General features: G+C 43.6%; 1 protein-coding gene and 1 pseudogene across 3 annotated transcripts in view; one reads left to right on the top strand and one right to left on the bottom strand.

The window, feature by feature from the left end:
• CORO1C (coronin 1C) overlaps positions 1-18,054 on the bottom strand; it is a 76,453-nt gene extending 58,399 nt beyond the window's left edge. The window contains exon 1 of one of the 3 annotated variants that reach the window (XM_025474308.3): positions 17,898-18,054. The gene's annotated coding sequence lies outside the window, so the exon portion shown is untranslated. Of the gene's footprint in view, positions 1-975; positions 997-4,551; positions 4,576-17,897 lie in introns of those variants that run through there. The other 2 variants (XM_049101720.1, XM_035706561.2) reach the window with 2 other exon arrangements.
• A 1,538-nt stretch (positions 18,055-19,592) lies between these two features.
• Positions 19,593-20,328, top strand: LOC112676322 (cytochrome c oxidase subunit 8A, mitochondrial-like; annotated as a pseudogene).
• The last annotated feature ends 5,317 nt before the right edge of the window (positions 20,329-25,645 follow it).

Below are 25,645 nucleotides of genomic sequence, written 5' to 3'. Positions count from 1 at the left end.
AATGTCAGAGTTCATTCTAGAATATGTAAGCCTATGTAGAATACACATTCACAGGAGAGCACACACCCAAAGCAAATATGGGAGGTGCTCCGATTAAATACAAAAATTCAACATTCATCATTTCTGGATATGAGATGGCTGAGCTGTTTTGATTTTTTTTTAACTAATTTATTTATTTATTTATGATAGTCACAGAGAGAGAGAGAGAGAGAGAGAGAGGCAGAGACACAGGCAGAGGGAGAAGCAGGCTCCATGCACCGGGAGCCCGATGTGGGACTCGATCCTGGGTCTCCAGGATCGCACCCTGGGCCAAAGGCAGGCACCAAACCGCTGCGCCACCCAGGGATCCCCGGCTGAGCTGTTTTGAATTTTCTTTTCTTTTTTTATTATTATTTAAGATTTTATTCATCCATTCCTGTGAGACAGAGAGAGGCAGAGACATAGGCAGAGGAAGAAGCAGACTTCCTGCAGGGAGCCCAATGCAGGACTAGATCCCAGGACCCCGAGATCACGACCTGAGCCAAAGGCAGATGCTGAGCCACTGAACCACCCAGGCGCCCTGTTTTTTCTTAAACAAAAATCTACCAGTGACACTCGAATTCATCTGACAAATCATTCTCACTGCATCCAATTCCTTAATTAACAGATTCATATGTGACACATTCCAAGAAAAAAATATGCCTAATTTACCTACTTTAATAGAAGTTGTTTTAAAAAAGAAGAAAAAAGGGGCGCCTGGGTGGCTCAGTGGTTGAGCGTCTGCCTTTGGCTCAGGTTGTGGTCCTGGGATCTAGTCCCAATTCAGGCTCCCTGAAGGGAGTCTGCTTCTCCCTCTGCCTGTACCTCTCTATGTCTCTCATGAATAAATAAATAAAACCTTTAAAAATAAATAAATAAGAATTTTAAAAAGGAAGAAAAAAGGCCACATGCTACATTTCTTTAAAAGCACAACAGAAAGTCAGATACACAACAGACCTCATTACACAGCAGCTATGGCTCAGAGATGTGAACTCCCCTAATGACACTGAGGTGCTGGGGAAAAAATGGTTTTTCTCTAGAAAAATAGCTGACCACTTAAGACAACTGACTACAAGTATGGAACAACCTTGATGTTGGTTCAATTTATTATGACATCAAGAATGGTAAGAACAAAGGGGGGAAATTCATCCTTATTCCTGCCTTCCAAGTAGTTTCCTTCCATTACCATTATTCATCCAGGTAATAGGCAGAATGCCAAGAAGGAGGCATTAATTATAAATGTGCTTTGTTTCAATTCAATGATCCATTATCATTTTAGTTTTTAAATCTTTCCAGGAATAAGAGAAGAAAAGAAAAGAAAAGGAAAGAAAAGGAAAGGAAAGGAAAGGAAAGGAAAGGAAAGGAAAGGAAAGGAAAGGAAAGGAAGAGAAAGAAGAGAAGAGAAGAGAAGAGAAGAGAAGAGAAGAGAAGAGAAGAGAAGAGAAAGAAAGAGAGAGAGAAGGGGGGGGAGGGGAAGGGCAGGGCAGACACACACGCACAAATAAGATCCACCAAGAAGCATCCAGGCTCACTCCTCACAGCAGCCTGGAGTGGAAAAGGTTTCAAAGCTCATCAATTCCAGGACCTTCATTTTCGGCACAGAAACATTATGTGACTTGACCAAAGATAAAAGACTTTTCTGGAGAGACACAATGACCTTGAACCACAAAGTACAGGCCAGTTCAACCTTCTACCCCCATGAACTTTCATACTTTTTCAATGATAAACTCCCCATCACACATACAATTTGGCTTTCCCACATCAGCCAATAATGCCACTCAGAGATCTTTTGTGGGGGTGCTGCTTCGACAGTTCAAGGTTCCACATAGCCTGCTTGTGTAATTTAAGTTTGAAACTGCATTTGCTCACATTTTATAAAATATAGAAACTGGCTGTAAACATTCAAAGACAGAGAGACAAACAGCATTAAATATGCCAAAAGAAGCAAATCTTTACTTCTGATTGAAAACCCTTAGGCTTAATGCCAGAGGACTATGCACTCTATTGTCTAAGAAACCAGCACAAAAAGACATGGGTAAAAAGCTAGAAATCTATATCAAGGACCATTTCTCAAAGGTGAGGTAAAATGAACAGGTTTGTACTTTTTAAAGCTTTCTAAGCAAAGAACTCTTTCATCTTTTGCAATTTTGTATTCATTTTACCAACTTGCTACAGAGAGAAACTGAGGACTACTGACATCTACATAAACAGTCACTGATGACCTGAAGTAGAAGGGGAAGCTATGAAAATGACTGTTAAAAATGAAGTCTGACAAGAAATGAAATGAGCTATAGAATATAAATCAAGGGTATCCCTGGGTGGGCTCAGCCTTTGGCCCAGGGCGCGATCCTGGAGTTCCAGGATCGGGTCCCGCGTCAGGCTCCTGGCATGGAGCCTGCTTCTCCGACCCTCTCTCTATATCTATCATGAATAAATAAATAAATAAATAAACCTTTAAAAATATATATATATAAATCAAATCACCACAAGGTGCACTTCAAACATCTTAACAATTTCATGTCAACTATACCTCAATAAAGCCAAAATTTAAAAAAAGAAATGAATCAGCACATGAGGGACACCTGGGTGGCTCAGTGGTTGAGCGTCTGCCTTCGGCTCAGGGCCTGATCCCAAGATCCAGGATCAAGTCCCACATCGGGTTCCCTATGAGGAGCTGGTTTCTCCCTCTGCCTGTGTCTCTGCTTCTCTCTCTGTGTCTCTCAAGAATAAATAAATAAATCTTAAAAAAAAAAAAGGTAATCAGCATATGAACAGCAAAATACCAACATATAAAGGTCCCAAATTCAAAAACTAAAAATTTTCAAATTAACTCTCTCTTGCACTAGAGAAACTCATTATTAACTAAAAGATGCACTCACTAATAGGACCTGTAACTCACTTAAGATATAATAAATAATGACATTACAGAAATATTACAGTTGCTAAATCACGAGATTATAAGGTTTTAGAGGTCATCTCTGGCTTTTCAATGATAGAAATATATTTTTGTTATTGCACCATCAAAATAAGCAGATTCTTTTCCTACGATCATATACAAAGATAATCTGTTTACTATCCCTCATACTCTTCCAATTTGCTGCTTATCACCAGCATCTGCTTATATACAACCACCTCTCCCCATCCTGGAGCTTTGAAAAAGAATTGCGTGAGAAACCTCCATCACAGAGACAGAGGCAGGCCCCCTACCTGCCAGAAGAACACTATGGATCAGATTCGAGGCTGCTGCCATCTCCCTCAAGTGCACCACAGGAGACTAATCTCAGAAGCTGAACCTCTTCTCATCAAAGAGCCAAATTAATCCCAAGAGTTCTCATATCAACAGCAGAACTTTTACAAACATGACTGACCCAGCAATCTCACTTAAAAAATTAATGATGAATGTGTTTTGAAATACTCTTTCTATACCAATGACCTACTTCTCTTATCAACAACTGGTAAAAAGCACACCACGTATGACTGTTCAAACTTGTTAAGTCTGTTTCTACCGCTTAGTCAGATGAAGTTACTCTTGGTATAAAATTCTAACAATTCTTTGCCATTATACTTGTACTAGGAAATGAAATTACTGGACTCCCAGATCTTTTGGGGGTCTTTAAAAGACATTTTTGGGACGCCTGGGTGCCTCAGCAGTTGAGCATCTGTCTTTGGCTCAGGGCGTGATCCCACGGTCCCAGGATCAAGTCCCACATCAGGCTCCCTGCATGGAGCCTGCTTCTCCCTCTGCCCATGTCTCTGCCTGCCTCTCTCTCGTTGTCTCTCATGAATAAATAAATAAAATCGAAAAAAAAAAAAAAGACATTTTTATGAACATTCTCATAGGGCTGGTCATAGGCAAAACTAGCAATGTCAAAAGACAAAGTAATCACCTTTCACTGAATAATCTGTCTTCCCTTTTTAATACCCTATACCCTGGGCGGTAAGTAAACATATACTCCCGACAATGTTTCAAGGGAACAGAGAGAAGGAAAACTCTGGCTTAGATGTAAGACACAAGTTTATCCTGACATAGTCCCTTAACCACTAAATTATTTTTGTACTATGGTTGTTGGTTTCTTCATCTATAAAATGGACAACTAACAAAAGATGTTATTCTAGGGATCCTATTATAATCTAAAGCCTACAAGTGGAAATGAAATGCTTCTTTCACTGGGATCCAGTCCACAACCCATAAAAGACACACAATTCACTGAGAATTTAGTTACTAGCACTCACAGGGTTATACACACAACACATACACTCATCTGTGAATACTGAGTAGGTCTTTAATCCTTGTCATTCATCATGCATTTATTCAAATATTTATTAATCTTTGATCACATGCTTGGCATCATGCTAGACATGGCAGACAATAGTGAGCAAGGAGACTGGCCCTAGCTCTCATGCAGCTTACAATCTGCTGGAAGAGATGCATCATAATCAAATAGTCCCACTACTATTAATGTGCTGCTGTGACAAATGTTGGGAAACAGAAAGTGCGCCCAGAGGGAGTCAAAAACCAGGGCAAAGAATTACCTTAGTAGTAGCTCCAAAGAGCCTTCTCTCTGCAAGTAGTGTTTGAAAGGAAAAAAAAAAAAATTAGGGGAAAAATTCAAATTACTTATTGTACCTTTTCATATTAATAACTAGACTCATGGGGGATCAAGACCTCCATTCTTGAGGAAAAAACATCATACATCCCATCTCACCAATAAAATGAAAATACCTCCAGGGAAGTGAGACAAACAAATAAAGCACTCTTTGAGGAGGAAACAGTTGGGTTAAGTATTTTGGGAGTGAATATTCCATTACAAGAAGCTTTTAGTAGCCTTAGCTGGCAAAACTGTAACACAATCCCCCCAGTTCTATTTTCATTCCAAACCGTATGAAAATTTGAAAAGAAAATCATAGTCAATTCTTTATGTTAAATTAATTGGACTATATAATAGTAACTAAAAGAGAAATTGTATATGCCTCAAAAGAAAGTAGAAAGAATCCTCTTTAAAGTATTTTGAGTAGAAGACTAGCAGAAAAATAGGTGGCTTTCCATCCCTCATATTCTTTTAAAAGACAGCATTTATAATAGACAAGCAAGAAAACTACATTTATAGTAGTAATCTCTAAAAACTGCCAGAAATACATACACACACAAATGCAATTACAAAACAATTTTTTTTTTCTTAAAGGTAGGCTCTATCCCAGCATGGGGCTTGAACTCATGACTATGAGAGCAAGGACTTCTCTGGACGCCTGGGTGGGTGGCTCAATCAGTTAAGTGTCTGACTCTTGATTTCTGTTCAGGTCAGGGTTGTGAGACAGAGCTACAGCAGGCTACACACTGGGCATGGAGCATGCTTAAAATTCTCTCCCTCCCCACCTCTCTGTGTGTGCGTAGGCTCCCTTGCTCTCTCCATCGCCCTCTTTAAAAAAGAAAAAAAAAAAAAAAGTTGCATGCTCTACCAACTGAGCCAGCCAGGAGCCCCTACAAAGCAATTCTTATGATCGTTTATCATAACTACAAAACAATTCTTTCTTTGAAATCACATATCACAATTACAAAACAATTTTTTGTGATCATGCATCACTAATATACCTTGAGTTTTCAAATTTTAATCCTGCACCAATAAACCCCCAAATGATCCAACAGTTGAAATGGTACACAATATGGCCTATCTTACTATACCCAGTTCTTGTCAATTTTCTCAAGTCAAATGAATGCAAACACATTAAAACCTTGGAGCCCAGGAGCTCCTGAAAAGGGCTGAGAGCTGTCCGTGATTACCCTGGGGCTGGCCTGGAGTCCCCTCAGGGTCCACTAGGGACACTTAGCAGTCAGTCAATGCATTAAAGGACAAGAAACTTAAGAAAGGGAAGCTCAATTTTTTTCATGACTACCTTAACTTCAAATCCTCATTTTGATACAAATTATGGTTCTTCTTGTATCTATTTTAACAAAAACTCACAAGACAAAAGCATGCTTCCAGGGGATGTTACTTTAATTGTTTCTAAAGTCCAAGTTGCAGGCACCTGTGTGGCTCAGTCAAGTGTCTGCCTTTGGCTCAGGTCTATCTCAGGGTTCTGGATTGAATCCCACATGGGGCTCCCCACTCAGCAGGGAGGCTGCTCCTTCCTCTCCCTCTGCCTCTCCCCTGGCTTGTGCTCACTCTTGCTCACTCTCTCAAATAAATAAATGCATGACATCACAGTTATGTGTGATGATGGGCTGATTAAAAAAAAAAAGTCAAAGTTGCTAGCCAAACTACAAAACAAAGACCTAAAAACCCCAAGCTACCAATATTTTCAACTTATTCAAGTCAGTTAAGTACATTTGCAATGAAGTACCAGTATGTTAGGTCACCCTGTTTTTCATCAGAATTCATGCTTTAAATAACCAGAGCTCCAAAATGTTCTTTACAAATAAAGCATGTTTCAATAAATAAATGTGTACATATACACACACACTTTGCTTACAGTATTTATAATGAAAATTATGGGGTTAGATTACTGTAAAATTATTTAATAAGCAAATGTTTACAATTAGCAATCCTTCCACACCACAGAAAACGTCCCCTTCACTACTTTCGTCTTCTAATAAAATGGGAAGACCGGCCATCTCTATCACAAGTGTATCACGTAAAACTGAAATTCAATTATTTAACTAACACTTACTGAGCACCTATGTGCCAGGCAGCATGTTGGGGAATGGAGGCACAGAAAATGTAGGATATTCCCTGCCTTCAGAGAACATGGAAGATAGCAGTATTAGTGTTCACTTTCACAAACTGAAAAATAATTCCCTACAGATATTTACTTTTAAATTTCTACTCATTTAATCCAAAATATAATCATATTAGTAGAGAAATCATGAACACTAGTGACACCCACAAACTACATGTTCACCTACCTTTGTAACTCCTATCTAAGCTATGTTTATATTTTATATCCATAGAATGTATATTCTGTTATCATGACTTCTCACAACCTGGGCCATATCTTATGTCCATCTGACATTCGTTCTCTTCTATTACACCTATTCCAAATCAGCCAAGTGCTATTTTGTACACCTTAGGGCCTCAGCCCATAGATACGGACTCTCCAACACCTTATCCTCCCAACACCCATGGAGCTCAGTCCCCACAGAGAATTCAATATCAAGAATTATACTTGAGGAGCACCTGGCTGGCTCTGTCAGTAGAGCTAGGACTCTTGATGTCAAGGTTGTAAGTTCGAGCCCCATATTAGGTGTAGATATTACTTTAAAAAGGGGGGGGGGATATGCTAGAGAAAGGTTATAACATTTTTTAAACTATTACACATTTTAAAAGCAAATAAAATAATACATAAAAATGTTTGAATGATGGGACGCCTGGGTGGCTCAGCAGTTGAGTGTCTGCCTTCAGCCCAAGCTATGATCCTGGAATCCTGGGATCGAGTCCCACTTCAGGCTCTCTGCGCAGAGCCTGCTTCTCCCTCTGCCTATGACTCTCTCCCTCTCTCTCTCTGTTCGCTCATGAATAAGTAAATAAAATCTTTTAAAAAATAATGTTTGAATGAGTTCTTAGAAACCAGACAATCCAAACCCTTCAAAAAGGTAATGACAAAAGAGAGAGATCAATTATTTCTCATTGTTTGAGAAAAAAGGGGCTTTCTGGTAAGAGTTTATAAGGGAATAGAAATAAAAAGATCAGTGCCTAGCTCTAGCCAGTACAAGCTGACCCAATTTATAGCCATTACCCTGCCCTGATCCACTGCTCAAAGGTCACAGAAACCAAGTCATTGGCTTAAACCTAACACCCTTTCATGAGTGGTTTCCAAAAGGGAAGAGAAAAAAAAAAGGGATCATGAATGTTGGGAAGGGGAGAAAGAAAGAAAACTTAGCAAATTAAGTATCTCAGAGGTAACAGAAAGAAACTTTCAAAAGCAGGCAAGGCCTCTTCCCGATCCCAGGTATCAGAACTAGCCTCTCTGTTCCCAGGTATCAGAACTAGCCTCTCTGTATGTGCTCCCCCGATCCCACATGCCTTATTTAACTTTCCCCTTGAAACCTTGTTATGCAGACTGAATGCCAAAATTTCAGAGAGATGATCTATTCACAGGAATCTCCTTTTAAAAAGTATTAATATTGAGGCGTCTGGGTGGTTCAGTTGTTTAAGTGTCTGACTCCTGATTTCAGCTCAAGTCATGATCTCAGGGTCGTGAGATCAAGCCCAGAGTCCAGCTCTGGGCTCAGTGTAGAGCCTGCTTAAGATTCTCTCCCTCTCCTCCCTCCAAGCTCACGTCCCCTCTCTAAAACAATAATAATATTTTTAATATTGTACCTCTGAAAGGGTAAAGGGATGTGAGGAAAATAACATAATTAAAGCCTATAGTCATCCTAGCACTGATTAACAGTGGTAGTCCTGTAGTGACTATGGCCATCCAGGAACACATTAGTAGAAATGAATTTGAACCATTTACTTTACTATTTAAAGGAGATCAGTTTAACCAGGGGGAACAGAAGTGTCAAATTAAGAAAGGAGAATGAAGCACATGGAGGGCTGCCAGAGCAAGAGGCCCCAAGATGCCAGCACAGGCTGGTAGGGGTAGAACGTGGTACCTTCCCTCTGTTTCACAGGACTCCACTATCACCATTAAGAGGCAAAAAAACCTGTGCTACGAATTAAACAGATTTCTTCAGTCTAGCCTGGGAACTTACCCACCACTTATAATACTGAATCTATACCACAAACGCCATTTAAGTTCCAAATAACGGAGTTCAACTTTGGAATACAACCCAGTTCCGGATTGAGGACTAAATGTACACAGTGCCTACAAAATGAAAACTGTATCTGGGCTCTCAACCATTCAGTCTTTAAAAATTGCATGGTTCACCACCATTCTTTACAGGTAATATGCATTATTTTGTTCCACTTGACAATGTAATTCAGCCCAGTGTATGCAAGGTATCTCTATACTGTACAAGAACAAAATGAAAGCCTCAGTGTTAAAAAAAAAAAAAAAAAGCCACCCAAAACTTCTAACTTATCTTTTCTTATAATAGCACTCCAAAGCAGCAATGGCTTGAATAAGAAAGAAAGCCTAAGATTACTCTATTTCTAAAACAGACAACATGCATCTTATTAAATACCACCCCAAAGAGCTATGGCCAGCACTCCTTGGCTGAGGCCCCTCTCTTACTTGCCAAGAAAAACTAGGATGACAATGTTAAGCTAAATACACTACTAGCCACAAAATTAATTCACCACCTAGCTTGTAAAGTGATGAGTCTCCCAATAAATCCTTCTGCTTAACGGAGAAGACAGCTCAAGTTTACACGTGTTTCTCGGTCACCACCACATAGCATTTGAGTTTTTATATTCGTAAAATAGCCTCAATTCTTTAAGTTCCTAGGAATGAAAGGAATTAGAATCTTTAACTAGAAAAGAATGCTTGACCATTATGAAAAGGAATTTAAGTATCTTTCATATGAAGTAAGCAAATAATGGTGATTAAACATTTGTCCTAAGGAGGGGGTGCTTATGAATTCTGTCAAGAACCCCTACAATATCAAGAGTGGACAATACCCCCTCAAAGGCTGCACTCTCCCAACACTTCCTTTCCCACATGTGTTCATGGCCTTTTAAAAACTGAAAAACTACAACTCTGTTGATTCAGGATGAAGACCTCAGCAGTTCTCAGAATATGGAGACACACATCTGGCTCCACAATGGGGCAAAACAGGCTCATGCACCAAACTGCCATGTGCCCAGATTCCCAGTCTTAGTTCTGCGGAGACAGAATGACCACACTGTGAAGCTGTGATCAACCTCTGCTAATCCTAAAGGGTTTTCACTATGCCTGTTACAATCAGTGTAGTTCCAGTACCTGGTATGTGTTGCTCCTGTCAAAATTAACGTCTCCATATGCATATGGCATAATGGTGCTGATTATTCTGGCAAGATGCAATGTGAAGGCCTTTGGAGTATTAATTGGTCTTTGAAACTTTCGAGATAAATTCCCACAACCACTGCTTACTAATGGTCAGATTAGAAGACTGAGGAAATAAAAAAAGGGATTTTTTTTTTTTTTTTTACATTAAAACTAAGAAATCAGGGCTCCAGGATGGCTCAGCCAGTTAAGTGTCTGCCTTCAGCTCAGGTCATGAACTCAGGGTCCTGGAATCGTGCCCCACATCAGGCTCCCTGCTCAGCAGACGCCTGCTTCTTCTCTCCCTCTGCCACTTCCCCTGTTTGCACACACTCTTTCTCTGTGTCAAATAAATAAATAAAATATTAAAAAATAAGAAAAAAAAGAAATCAAATCTATAAAAGGCTTATCCAAGAGGTTCAGTATTTTTGAGTTTCTGAAAAATACATTGAAAAAACCCTGAAAATCTGGACCAAGCTTCATAGTATAAAATACACGTACAATCTAAAGATGTGAGAAAACACACAACCATTGGTACAAACTACTGATAGTGGTGATAAACAGAAGAGGCAAACTCTGTAAGCAGATCTGGCAAAAGACCGTGCTGGAAGGTTAAGAGGGAACTAGTGCATTCGGTCAAGGACTAAAAAGAGAAAGCACATCAGGTTCACACTGTTTAAAAAAAAATTTTTTTTTTCACAAGACACAACCGACGCTAAAAATGAATTTCACACAACACATGGAAGGAGGTGGAAAGCAGTTGGGGGAGAAGGGATGGAACAGTTAAGTTCCTGATCTTGGGCAAGTCTCTCATGCTTCTATGACAATAGTCCCCTCACCCGTAAGATGAGGAATAGACCAACGAGGTACTTTCCACTCTGGCTGTGATTCAGAGTCACCGGGGAGAACAAACCCAGGCAGCTAGCTGTATTTATAAAGGTCTACAGCTGATCCCCACTGGGCAGTCAAAAATGAGGTCCTCTGGACTTGAGAAAAATAATACACCCAACACCCTAAAATGACATAGTCTTAAAAAGGTGATGACTGGTGCTGTGTACGATCCATTTTAATAATTAAAAAAAATAAATGTAGACAATTTCATAACCAAAGGGGGAGGATATGTATTGTGAAATTATTGCCTTCAGTGGTACAAAACATAAGCCTCTCTACACCCATTTGTATTCCAGTTTCTCTCATTCTGACCTTTGCATTAAATTAATTTCTCTTTACTGTGGAAAACAGTTCGAGGAACCGTTTTTGTTATTAATGTGAAATCCAAATGACAGGCCCAATTTAATATCTCATGAAGCTACTGAGGCTCTTGCCCACACAGAATGTTCGTTTTATCACAATGCTGCCATTCACATTGTAACCCCGATGAGGGTCTCAGACACTGTAGCTCAATATTCCCAACCCTAAAAAGATCAATTTTCTCCAGGAACTAAATATTTTTTCTTAAAATAGATTGAATACAAAGGAGGCCTAAATAAGAAAACCTTGTCTAAATAGACATTTCCAATTCAGACAGAAGGCAAACAAAACAAAACAAAACGAAACAGAAAACCCAGCCTCATCTTTAATATTACCTTCCTAACCTACATTTCTTCCCCCTTCGGTAATTCAACTTTGATTCAAAGTCTAAAACGCTGAGGTAGGAGTGGAAATCCATACGTTAATAGCTTAGTTTCAGAAATAAAATATATTAAACTTAGTCTGTTTGATTCTCCCTAGTTCCATTCATTAAGAGTGAAGACAGAGGGAATACAAACTTAGTCACAGCCTACCCTGATAGCCCAGCAAGGCATCATTAGCATCCCTATACTACAGAAGAGAAATCAGGCTCAGGGAGGTGAGATAACTGGCAGTCACAGCTAATTAAGAAGTAGAGCCAAGAGTGAAACCCAGCTCAGTCTAGCTCTAAAGGCCTGCATCTTCCATTGCCTCAGTTTCTCTAAATATAAAACTCTCTTAGAGCAAAAAACTACAAAGGTAGGAACAGCTCACTGAGCCTAAAGAGACAAATTTGAAATTATTTTTTTTTCTTTACTACCTTACCATAATCCAATCACTTCAATGAACACACATAAAAAAAGAAATGTTCCCTAAATGGCCAACCGGTTTCTCCTAATTCTCAAGATACTAAGTGAGGGAGCCTGAGTGGCTCAGTCAGTTGAGCATCCAATTCTTGATTTCAGTTCAGACTGAACGCCAGCCACATCAGGATCCTCACTCAGCAGAGAATCTGCTTGAGGTTCTCTCTCCTTCTTCCCCCTCACCCAGACACTTGTTCTCCCTCTGTCTAAAATAAATAAATAAATCTTTAAAAAAAAAAAAAAGAGTATTTTATTTTTCTTTTTTTAAGATTTTATTTATTTATTCATGAGAGACACAGAGAGAGAGGCAGACACAGGCAGAGGGAGAAGCAGGCTCCATGCAGGCACCCTGATGTGGGACTCGATCTCAGGTCTCCAGGATCACGCCCCGGGCCGAAGGCAGGTGCTAAACCGCTGAGCCACCTAGGCTGCCCAACAGTAGAGTATTTTTTTTTTCAGTAGAGTATTTTCAATGAAACTATAAAGAGTGAACATAGGAGCACAAAGCATAACTAAAGACTAGTAGAGTCAGATGCTCTGAGAGAAGCAAGAGAGCATTAACAAAAGAATGAAAGACAAGAATGCATGTGCCCTGAAAACCCAGTTTACACCCATCATCGGGTGTACACAGGAATGGTTCCAGTACTGATCAACTCCATATTATCAGGGCTGGCCTGCTGCATTTGGTGTGGCGAAATCATATCAAACCTAAAAATGTACCCTGCCCATCTGTCCTACTGAGAAGGCTGTGCACCAGTCATCACTGTTCATTAGGGGGAAAGAACCTGGACAAGATTCTGCTCTCAGGAAAATATTTCACATGCTCAGTTTTACATCTGAGCAATTTTTTGGCAAGAGCTGGACCTGGGTGTCAGGAAGGCAGAGGAGGAATCACCCCAGTACTTCAGGTTACTTCAACACACACAATAAAGATGTAATTAATCAGAGAAACCCACTGAACTCAAAATCTTTCCAATTAACTTTGATAATCCTTCATTCAGCAAATAACCCAACAGGCACTCGAGACAAAGCTGTGAGCAAGGCAATCTCAGCCTGCCTTCCATGTGAACTTCTCTCTCATTCTGCCTTCTGTGGAAGGTGCCTTTCTGACACTAAGCTCAAGTTCAGGTCCAGTTCCTGTAGCAGACAGTAGGATGACAGGGACAATGTCTGCCTGCAGGGATGAGGAGGTTTCATGGAGGATCCCAAAGGACAAGTGGGATTCAGCAGATTAGGGGGTAGGTTCGTAGTAGTAAGCTCATTATAAGAAGGTCTAAGGCTGGGAAGTTTCAGGAAGTGAAAACAGGAAGGAGTGTAGTGAGAGAGGAGGCTGCTGAAATCAGAGACACCTTGATCTAGAACCACATGAAGAAGTCTGGAGTTTAACCAGAGAGGAGGCAGGAAGCCGCCAGAGAATTAAACAGCGGAATGATATGTTCCTGATGAACCCTTTATCATCTAGAACTTTTAAATCTTTCCCTAACCCTTTACATTTGGTTTCTAATCTGTAGAACCAAATTATCGATGAGGATGTGATTTAAGGTCCAAGTAACTCCTAACTCCATTATCAGTTGACTCCATTATGCATAAATTGGACTTCAACAATATTAAAAACTTCTTGTGCTTCAAGGGATGCCATCAAAAAAGTGAAAAGGCTGGGAAGCCCGGGTGGCTCAGCGGTTTGGCACTTGCCTTCGGCCCAGGGCATGATCCTGGAGACCCGGGATCAGTGGGTTCCCATGTCCGGCTCCCTGCATGGAGCCTGCTTCTCCCTCTGCCTCTCTCTCTCTGTCTCTCTCATGAATAAATAAAATCTTTAAAAAATAAAAAAAAAAGTGAAAAGGCAACTCACAGAATTAGAAAAAAATTTTGCAAAGCATACATCTGATAAGGTACTGTAAATCTAGAATATATAAATAATTCATAACTCAATAAAAAGATAATACAATTTAAAAATTCAAAAAACATCTGAATAGAGATTTCTCCAGAGAAAATATACAGTTGTCTGCGAATTACTTTAGAAGATGCTGGATATCATGAGCCATCAGGGAAATGCAAATCAAAACCACAATGAGATACTGCTTCACACCCACTAGGATGGCTAGTCAAAAAGTAAGAGAATAACTGTGTTGACAAGGAGATGGAGAAATTGAAACCTTTATACACTGCTGGTGGAATTGTAAAATGATGCAGCTGCTTTGGAAAACAGTCTGGCAGTTCCTCTAACAGTTAAACACAGAGTAACCAATATGACCCAGCAAGTCCCAAGAGAAATGAAAACATGTCCACACAGAAACTTTGTACAGGAATGTTCACAGCAGCATTATGCACAGCAGCCAAGGGGGAAACACCCAAATGTCTATCAACTGATGAATGGACAAACAAAATACTGTATATCCATGCAATGGAATATTATTTGACCATTAAAAAAAGAATAAAGCAGGGATGCCTGGGTGGCTCAGCGGTTGAGCGCCTGCCTTTGGCTCAGGGTGTGATCCCATCCTAGGATGGAGTCCCACATCAGGCTACCTGTGGGGGAGCCTGCTTCTCCCTCTGCCTATGTCTCTGCCTCTCTCTCTGCGTCTCTCATGAATAAAATCTTATTTTAAAAAAAGAATAAAGCACAGATACATGCTACAACATAAATAAACCTTGAAAATCCTTATGCTTAATAAGACAGACACAAAAGACCACATACTGAATGATCCCACTTATATGAAATGTCTAAAATAGGCAAATCCACAGAGACAGAAAATACATTAATGGCTGCCTGAGGACAGTGAATAGGAGGGTGGAAGGACAGCTATCGGGTATGGGATTTCTTTTTGGACTGATGGAAATGCTCTAAAACTATGGTGATGACTGCACAACTCTGAATATAACAAAAACCACTGAGTTGTACACGTTTAAGTAGTGAATTACATGGTAGGTGAATTAAATCTCAAAAAGCAGTTATAAAACAAAAAGGATTCCATTATGCATTACTGAAGTACAAATAAGGTCTCAAAAAGGAGTAGAGAATCGTGCTCACTCGTTTTATTTTAAAGGATCCAAACTAGGGCAAAGAAAACCCAGAGAGATTCTATTACTTAAGATTCTAGGTACTAGGTCATACTGAAATATTCATGAGGATTTCCATGTTTTAATACAGAAAAGGCATCTTAAATTGAAAAAGATGTAGAAGTGTCAGAAAAAGAGTTTTTATAACTCAGAAACAGGATAACACAGGGAAGTCATCAAATGGAAAACAAACATGGATTTGTACTCTGCCTAAGAAAAAGGCACCCAAGTTTATTACTGTTCTACCTCTGAAACAAAGTTGAAACAGCCCAAATAATGTTTCTAAAGCACCAATTTGTGACAAATCAAAGTATTAAGAAATAATTTGCCATTCCCGGTTACATAACTGAGAACTGATAACCTTTTGAACATTCCATTTCACAGACATTGGAGTGACTCTTCTCCTCATGGCTGAAGTGGATCCCAAAAGTGACAGGTGCCTATTTTAGACATTTTATTAAAAATAAAATAAAAATCAAAAAATCCAACAGTGTTTTATTTTATTTTTATTTTTTTTTAATTTTTATTTATTTATGATAGTCACAGAGAGAGAGGCAGAGACACAGGCAGAGGGAGAAAACAGGTTCCATGCACCGGGAGCCCGACGTGGGACTCGATCCCGGGTCTCCAGGATCACGCCCTGGGCCAAAGGCAGGCGCCAAACCGCTGCGCCACCCAGGGATCCCAAAAAATCCAACAGTGTTTTAAAAAGTACTATGTGTCACCTACTAACACAATCTAATCCTGAACTATGTAAAGTAATAGACATAAAGGCTAATTAGCCCAATCTGCAGGCAAAGTAACAAACATGAAAAATTCAACACTGTGTGCAGTGTGATAGTTCACTGGTATGTATCTATCAAAAGCCTTCAGGCTTCAATGTACCTTTCACAATAATCAAAAACAAATATGGGGGCAAGGCACATTCTGCCTTTGTCAAAACGGTGTGTACCTGACCTTTATACCAATCCTAGTTCAGTCGTCCGTACCCATGACTATCACCTACCACACAACATTGCATGTCTTGGAGGCCTAACATACAATGTAATTCCCAGTTTTATTTTGCTTCTGCCCCAAAGTATTCATGCAACCTCTCAGAGCCCAGGGTTACTAACTAGACTTCACATCCAAACACTGTGTCTGAAATGCACCTCCACTCTGAAACAACAACAATAATAATAATAAATAATAATTCCTTTCCTTAAGTTAGTTCTCTGAAATATACGGGATCAAGTCCAAAACAGATTTTTCCCATTTCTTCAGATTTACAGGGAACCCAGAAAGTGAAGTTATATAAACAGATAATCTATTTGCCTTCACAAATGAACAGCCGGTACAAAGCAACTGCTTATACTTAATCATGTTTTTGTCTATGCTTCCAGGCCCTGGTGTCAGGAGAGAGTTCTGCCGGGTAAGGACAATGAAATGCATTATTATATAGAGTGACTAAGAGCCCTACAAGAACTGTTTTAGAATGCAACCCCAGGCAGGAAGACTGCAGTAAAAGGGCCCAATATTCTGTGATCACTCTTACCAAAAGTAAGGACCTTCGCCACCCAGTACCAGTTTAAAAACACGCACTATACTCGTTTTCTGTCTAACTGTCTTAAAGGAAGGAAGGGCCTTTGTATCTGTCTTCCCGTCCTGGGGGAGATGAACAACTTGCAATTTGCTCCGCACGCTGAATCCCACGTTTGCGACATGTAGAGCAAGCACTTGAGACACCACAAAACAAGGGCAGCCTACATTAAGGCCAAATATAGGATGTGATTCTAAACCACCATGCAGTAAAGCCTACGTTTCCTTTTCCAGCCATCAAAACCCTTTGAACACTCCCAAAAAAGGACGGCAGGGCCAGCGCCTCCCTCCAAGAGGAAGCCCCTTTCTTCTCGGCTTTCCCTTGCAGCCTGCCACTTCCCCCGACACGTTCAAGGCATCGGAGACGGGGAGCTGGTGCGTGCGCGCCTCTGTGCACAGGCGGGAGAGCTGGGTTCCTGCATCTCCACCCTCCACATCTGACCTCATCCCCAGGCATCTGGGCGCCGCCGAGCCCCACCTGCACCTCGCTCCCGCCGCCTGCGCCCCTCGCCGGCTGCTGCGCTCCTCCCGGCGCACTCGGGCGCTCCAGGGCCCGACCCCGCGGCGTCCCGGCTCCGTCCTTCCCCGCCCGGCCCATCCCGCTCCCGAAGGCGCCCCCGCCCACGTTGCTCCGGCTCCGGCTCGGGCTCCCGCTCGGGCTCCGGCCGCGCCCCGCCCTTCCCGGCCCGGGGCTGGCCTCGCACCCACAGCCAGCCACCCTGGGGCCGGCCCGTCGCCCCCCGCCCTCCCACGCCGAGCCCCAGCTCGCCCCCGCCCCGCGCGAGCCCGGCCCCCCACCCACTCGCCCCCCGGGGCCGCTCCAGCCCTCCAGCCCCGCTCCAGCCCCGCCCCCCGCCCCCCGGCTCGGCGCCGCGCCCCGCCCCGGACCCCACCCCGCCGGCGGGTCCGCGACCCCCGAAGCCCTTCCTCGGCAGCCCCGCGGCTGCTCACCCCGCCGGGAGCCCCCCCGGGCGGCCGCCCCCCCACGGGGGCCGCGCGTCACCCTCCCCAGCCAAGCGGTTCCGTCCCGAGCCTCCGGCACCAGCTCCGGCTCCGGCCCCTGCACCTCGGCCGGGGGCGGGGGGGCCTAGGTCCGCGCCCCGCGCGCCGCCGCAGCCCACTCCCCGGCACCGGGCCCTGCTCCACGCCCCGCCGGCTGCTGTCACCGGCGCCGGCACATGCCGAGACGCCCAGCCGGCCCGCCGGCTCGCTCCCGAGCGGCCCCGCCAGGCGCGCGCCGCTCACCAGGGCCGAGGTGCCGAGGCGCCGCCGCCGCCGAAGTCCCCGCTGCACAGCCCGGCGAAGCCTCCAACCGCTGCCGCCTCCCGCCTGGCACTGAGCGCCGCGCGGGGGAGGGGCGCGGGCAGCCGCCGCCGCCGCCGCCGCCGCACGCAGGCCCCGCCCCCGCGCCGCGCCGCGCCCAACCCGGGGCCTCGGGCTGCGGCGCGCCCCGCCCACTTCCGGGAGGGGAAGCCCGCCCCGCTCTCCTTAGCGCCCCCTCTGGTCGCGCCGGGGGGTGCGAGTGGGCTGCGGAGGGAGGCGGCAGCCGAGCCCACGCGCCGCCCACGAGTCCACCCCCAGGGCCACGCCTCCGGGCGCCCCCGGGCCACGCCCGCTGCCCCTCAGAACCGGGAGGGGCGTTCTCAGAGCTCCGCCCTCCGGCCCGCCCGGCTCCTCGGAGATTCCCGCAGAGCCCCTCAAAGCCGGAGCCGCGGCGCCTGCGAGCCCCGCCCGCTGCCCCTGCAGCCCGCGGCCCGCCTCCCCTCCCACGGCTTCCGAACCGACCCGAGGGCGCCGCCGAGCCCCGCCCACGGGCCTGACCCGGTCCTCGGCCTCGCGGGCCCCGCCCACTGCCCGGGTCAGCCCGCGAACCTCCAGGCCCCGCCCCGATCCTCCGACTCCCGCCTCTGGCTGCCGAAGCCCCGCCCCGCCCCGCCCCGCCCCGCCCGCCTCCGAGGCCGCCCGCCTCCGCGCCCGCCTCCCTGCGCCTTCCGGCGTAGCGTTCCGGGCTCCCGGGGCCGCCCCTGCGCCGGCCGCACGGCTCGGCAGGGAGCGCCCGTCTCCGCCGGCTCCCAGGTGGGGAGCGGGGCCCCTCCCTTCCTCCTGCGGGCCAGAGTCCCGTTCGCTCAGCAGCTGGGCGGCCCCGGCCGCAGAGCACCGGATTCGAGGCCCAGCTTTGATGCTGTCGGACTGTGTGCCTTGGGTCAGTTCCCGTCGCCTCCTCAGGCCAGAACTTCCTGATGGTTAGTTAGCGTGAAGTTGTCCTGTGAAGAGCCAGAGCCCCTCTTCGGAAATACCAAGCTCTGCAGTGCCAAGATTGGGGGAACGACCTGAAGAACTGCATGAGCGGAGCAACGCCTGCCTGCCTGCCTGCCGCCTGCCTGCCGAGGGGTGGTCCCTTCCCCCAACGAGGCACCTTTGCAGTTCCCAGGGGGAGGGGAGGATTTTTCATTTACGCTTTAGCCTTAGAAATATGTGTTATGTAGGGATTCCCGGGTGGCTCAGCGGTTTAGCACCTGCCTTCGGCCCAGGGCGTGATCCTGCAGTCCTGGAATCAAGTCCCACCTCAAGCCCCCTGCATGGAGCCTGCTTCTCCCTCTGCCTGCCTGTGTTGTGTCTCTGCCTCTCTCTCTCTGTCTCTAATGAATAAATAAAATCTTTTAAAAATATATATGTATTATGTAAATCATGGTCCACCTGAACCAAAAGAGCCATGACAGCAACCTACGTATCTTCTCTAGGGCTCAGTTTCTTTGTCAATAAAATAGGAACAGTAGCAGCCACTCCTGGAAGGATTCCTCGAGCTTAGTAATGCACTTGGCAAGGTGACTAACTTGAGATAAGCCCCCCCCCTCCCCCGACAAATGGTACCTGTTGCTGCTAATTTCTGGGCCTCAACAAAGGGCAGGGGTGACCTTCGTTCTGCCTTCAAGCAGCCACCATCAGGAGGGACTGAGCACTACTTCCACAGCAAGGCTTGGCTTGGCTACTCACTTCATTTAAATGAGGTGAAGGTGAAGCACCTGATGCAGAGCCAGGCTTTTGGCGATGCACAAAGAAACCATTGGCTAGTGTCACGATGCCAATTTTTAGCGAAGCAAGGGCATTGTTAGCAGTGGAGCCCTGAGTGGATTTGGGGAAATGAAGGTTGATGCAAACGCTTTGAAAAGGGACGGGGGCTGTGTGGTCGTGTCTGTGCTGATGCCGCAGCTGCTGAGGGGCCTAACAGGCCTCACCCGGCGGCTCCCGGTGCAGCGTGCCCAGATCCATTCCAAGCCACCGCGGGACCAGCTCGGCCGGGACCATGGATGTTGCCGTTGGGCTCACCTCCTGCTTCCTGTGTTTCCTCCTGCCATCGGGCTGGGTCCTGTCACATCTGGAGAGCTACAAGAAGCAGGAGTGAAGGGGGCTGTCCTGTCCCTCACCCTGTGACCTGACCACCCCTGGCCTGTCCTGATCATGTCTCTGCTGCATTCCTGGCCGCCCTTCCATGGATCATGTCCTTCAATTACAGTGACCTCTTCTACAATCATGACCTCTTGATTTCTCCATGGTGACATCCTGGGACCAAACATATTGGTTTATAAGGCCCCACTCAGTAGGGCCCTCCTTGTCACAATAAAGTCTATTTAAACCTTAAAAAAAAAAAAAAAAAAAAAGGAACAGAGAACCAAACTGGCTTATTCTTTGGGAACGGATTATTGCTAACATTTAACATCACTTATATATGCCAGGCACTACCTGAGTGCTTTTTGAACACAAAATCTCCTGAAATTCCGCCAACAACCCAATGTCTACAAAAACAATTCTTCTTTTTCTTAAGATTTTAATTTATTTATTAGAGAGAGAGAAAGAGCACGAGTAGTGGGGAGAGACAGAGGGAGAAACAGACTCCCCACTGAGCGGGGCTCCATCCCAAGACCCCCAAATCCTGACCTGAGCCTAAGGCAGATACTTTGTGGACTGAGCCACTCAGGTGCCCCTAAAAAAATGATTCTTAATCCTCATCTATACAGGTGAAGAAAATAAGTTAATTGCCTGAGGCCATTCAACTTGAGTTAGTCGGAGCTAATAAGATAGAACCCACATCCCCCTAATGGCAGAATTTGCACCCTCTGCCAGTTAGTCATTTCATTAAACCGCCTCTATGGCAGCAAGAAAGAATAGAAAAAACAGGGACTTTGGATCTGGTGGACTTGGCCTTACCTTCAAGCTCCTCTACTTATCCACTGTGTGACCTTGGGCAAGTCATTTTCCCTCTTTGGCCTTACTCTCTTTATCTATACAGTGGGATTCATCAAATGCTTACTTCGGGGTGGGGTTTTAAAGATTCCAGGGTTTATGGGCAGCCCGGGTGGCACAGCAGTTTGGCTCCACCTTTAGCCCAGGGTGTGATCCTGGAGACCCGGGATCGAATCCCACGTCGGGCTCCCTGCATGGAGCCTGCTTCTCCCTTTGCCTGTGTCTCTGCTTCTGTGTGTGTGTGTCATAAATAAATAAATAAAATCATAAAAAAAAAGATTCCAGGGTTTAAAGTCCATGAATTAAGGCATGGCAAAGCAACCGGCACAGTGCCTGTCACACAGCAGATGCTTAAAACTTGTTAATTCGCTTATCTCATTTTTTTAAATGATGAAATTAGGGGTAAAATTTTCCATGACACCAATTTTCCCCCAGGTGACACCACCATAGAGCAACCATGGACTATAATGAGAAAGAGAGATCCCAAGGCCTTTGCCTTCCAGGTTCCTGCTTTGATTCCTAGTTTTATTCCTGGTTTGGGAGTGGTGATTCTTGCACAAGAAACAAGGCCACCTCACCACCTCACCCCACCCCACACCTGCCTTGAATGTGGTCAGCTGAGAGCTACTGACTCCCAGAAACAGCAGGAAAATTGCATAACCCTTGACTGGAAGAAAACCCTGTATCTCCCTGTTCTTGAATCCACAGCAATGCCTTTGTGAACCTGAAGGAAATCTTGGCTCTGCCAAGCTGGCCCTTAAATGATAGGACTCTGGTCCAGGTGAGACGCTGGATTTTAGAGTCTTTTACCAGTGGTTTCTGAAGTGACCTACAACACATGCTAGGTGAAGAGGAATTTTTTTTTTTAAGATTTATTTATTCATGAGAGACACAGAGAGAGAGGCAGAGGGAGAAGCAGGCTCCCTGTGGGGAGCCTGATGTGGGACTCGATCCCGGATCCTGGGATCACGCCCTGAGCCGAAGGCAGATGCTCAACCGCTGAGCCACCCAGGTGTCCCGGTAAAGAGGAATTTAATGATCGGGAAAAATAAGAGTGATTCCAAATCCTACCCACTGCAGGTGCCAGCTCATGTATGAAGAAGAAAGGATTATGAAACCTGCATTTGGAGCTCCTCAGCACATCATTTTTCTGGTTTCTCTTTGTACCAAATGGGGACATTAGTCTTGGGTTGCCAGGGCAACCTGGAAGCTGAGTGAATTAGCCCTGTGGAAGCATTAACAAATAATAATAATATTAAATAAATGAGAGACTGGAAACCCCTAAAGTAATCTCAGCAGGCAAGACCCCTAATTGAGTGACAGAAAAGGACAAAGCTCAGAGAATATTAGAATTCACGCTACAATGATACATCTTGATTCTCACTGCTTTGAGTGCTTCTTCCTACAAACCAGGAACTAGAAATGATTGGCTACAGATGGACTGTCTTCTTTAAATTAAAATTTTTATTTTGAGACAATTGTAGATTCACATGCAAGTATAAGAAATAATAGAGATCATATGTACCCTTTACCCAGTTTCCCCCAGTGATAATGTCTTATAAAATGATAGTACAATATAACAATCCAGATGTTGACATTGATACAGTCAAGATACAGAGTATTTCCAAAACCACAAAATCACTTCCCCTTTTCATAGCCACACCCACTTCTTTCCTGCCCTGCCTTAACTCCTGGCAGCCATTCATCTGTTCTCAGTTTCTCTAATTCAGTCATTTCAAGAATGACATGAAATTATGTAGTATGCAAGCTTTGGGGATTGGCTTTTATCATTCAGTATAAATTTCTGGAGATGTACCTAGGTCGTTGTATATATGAGTAGTTTATTCTTTATTACTACTAAGTGGTATTCCATGGTTGGTATGGCTACATCACAGTTTAACCATTTGTCCCCAGTTTGGAGCAAATTATTACCAAAAAAAAACCAAACAAAACAAAACAAAAAAAAAACAGAAAACAAAAACAAAAACAAAAAAAAAATGCTGCTATAAACATTATAAATATTCATGTTCAGGTTTTTGTGTAAATATAAATTTTTATTTCTCTATGGAAAAAAATTTGCCCCATTTTACAATGGCTAGGTCATATGGTAAGTGTATGTTTAGTATTTTAAAAAACTGCCAGACTATTCTCCAGAGTGATGATACCATTTTATACCCTTATCAACCAGAAATCTACACATGATCCAGTTTTTCTGCATCTTCACCAGCATTTGGTGTTGTCATTATTACTTATTTTAGCCATTCTGATAGGCATGTAGTGGTATCTCATTGTGGTTTTAATTTACATTTCTCTGATGGCTAGTGATTTTGAAATCTTCTTTTTAAAATTTTATATATTTATTTTGAGAGAAAGAACAAGTGCAGGGGAGAAGGACGAGGAGCAGAGGGAGAGAAGCATACTCCCCACTGAGCACAGCACCAGATGTGGGGCTCAGTCTCATGACCCTGAGATCATGACCTGAGCCAACAAAATCAAGAGTTGGATGCTTAACTGACTGAGCTACCCAGGTGTCCCTGAAATCTTTTCATATGCTTACTTACCATCTCTTTGTCTCTTCCTATCTTTTGCCCATTTTTTAAACTGAACTTTTTATGTTTTTGACTGTTGGGTTTGAGAGTTCTTTGTATGTTCTACATACTAGTCCTTTTTTGGATATGTGGTTCAAAGTTTTCTCCCAGTATATAGTATTTTTTCATCCCCTTAATGTAGTCTTTCACACACCCCCAAAAAGAAAAGTTTTAATTTTGATTATATTCAATTTGTCAATTTTCCTTTTTGGATCACTTTTGGTGTTAAATCTAAGAAGTACATGATCCATATTGAATTATTATTTCTTTAGGTTTATTTATTTATTTATGCACCCAAAGCAGGGCTCAAACTCACCACCCAGAAACCAAGAGTCACACAGCCAAGTGTACCTTTGTTAAATTATTTTTTAAAAATATTTCATTTATTTATTCATGAGAGACACAGAGACAGAGAGAGGCAGAGACACAGGCAGAGGGAGAAGAAGGCTCCATGCAGGGAGCCTGACGTGGGACTCGATCCTGGAACTCCAGGATCATGCCCCGAGCTGAAGGCAGATGCTCAACCACTGAGCTACCCAGGCGTCCCATTAAATTAATTTTTGTATAAAATTTGAGACATAGGTTGAGGTTGTTTTGTTTTTGTTTTTGCCAACAGCTGTACAATCACTCCAGTGTCATTTATTGGAAATGCTATCTTCCTCCGTTGAGTTTTAATTTTGCATCTTTGTCAAAAATCAGTTGGGCATATTTATATGGGTCTATTTATGCTTTCCTACTTTGTTGATTTATCTGTCTTCTGCCATTAACACACAGTCATGATCACTGTGGGTCTATAATAAATCCTGGAATTGGGCATACTGTTTCTGCCCACTTTATTCTTCTTCTTTTTTTAAGATTTATTTATTCATGAGAGGGTCAGAGACATAGGCAGAGGAAGAAGCAGGCTCCCCGCAGAGAGCCTAGTGTGGGACTCCATCCCAGGATCCAGGATCATACCCTGAGCCAAAGGCAGATGCTCAACCGCTGAGCCACCCAGGCGTCCCTTTATTCTTCATTTTTAAAAATGTTTTAGTTATTCTATTTTTTAAGATTTGAGAGAGGGCCAGAGCGAGCAAGCAGAGGGAGGGCAAGATAAGCAGACACCCCACTGAGCAGGGAGCCTGACATGGGGCTCAATCCCAGGACCCTGTGATCATGACCCAAGCAGAAGTCAAGAGCCAGATGCTCAACTGACTGAGCCACCCAGGCGTCCCTGTTTTAGTTACTCTAACTTCACTACTTTTACATATAAATTTTAGAATAATCTTGTTTATATCTCAAAAAAAATCTCTCTGAGATTTTATAGGAACTATTAAACCTGTATATCACTTTGGGGAGAAGTGACAGCAGCTTTACTTTGTTGTTTTCCAATCCATAACATCATATTTATTTCTGCTTAGATCTTTGATTTCTTTCATCATGTTGTGTAGTTTTATTATATACAGTCCTGTGAGATTTACCCCCAAGTTATTTTTTTTACAATTATAAATAGCATTGTATTTTTGAAACTTTATTTATTAGAGAGAGAGAGAGAGAAAGAATGAGCAGTAGGGAGGGGTAGAGGGAGAGGGAGAAGGAGACTCCCTGCTCAGCAGGGAGTCCGATGCAGGACTTGATCCTAGAACCCCAAGATCATGGTCTGAGCCAAAGGCAGACACTTAATTGACTGAGCCACCCAGGAACCCAGTATTGTATTTTTAAATTTCAGTGTCTATGAGTTCCTTGGTAGTGTATTGAAACATAATTGATTTTTTTTTTGTATGTTTAACTTGTATCCTGCAATTTTCTTGAACTCCCTTATTGGTTCCAGAAAGTGTTCTGTAGATTCCTTGGGATTTTCTATGCAGACAATCATGTCCTCTAAAATAGGGATAGTCTTATTTCTTCCTTTCTGATCTGTATGCCATTATTCCCTTTTCTTGCCTTATTGCACTGGCTAGAACTGTCAGTACTAGTGATTATCCTGTTATCTTTCTGAATAAATAGAGCAAACATCTTTGTCTTTTTCTGACTTCAGGGGGGGAAGCATTCTGTCTTTCATCATTAACTATATTGTTAACTATAGATTTTCTTTGTAGATATTCTTTATTGAGTTGTGAAAGTTCCCCTTTATTTTAACATTTAGAAGAGTTTTTATTATGAATAGGTGTTGAATGTTATCAA

This window comes from Canis lupus, chromosome 26, assembly GCF_003254725.2.
Source record: "Canis lupus dingo isolate Sandy chromosome 26, ASM325472v2, whole genome shotgun sequence".
Classification (NCBI taxonomy): Eukaryota; Metazoa; Chordata; class Mammalia; order Carnivora; family Canidae; genus Canis; species Canis lupus.
This window is presented reverse-complemented; position numbering and strand designations above follow the sequence as displayed.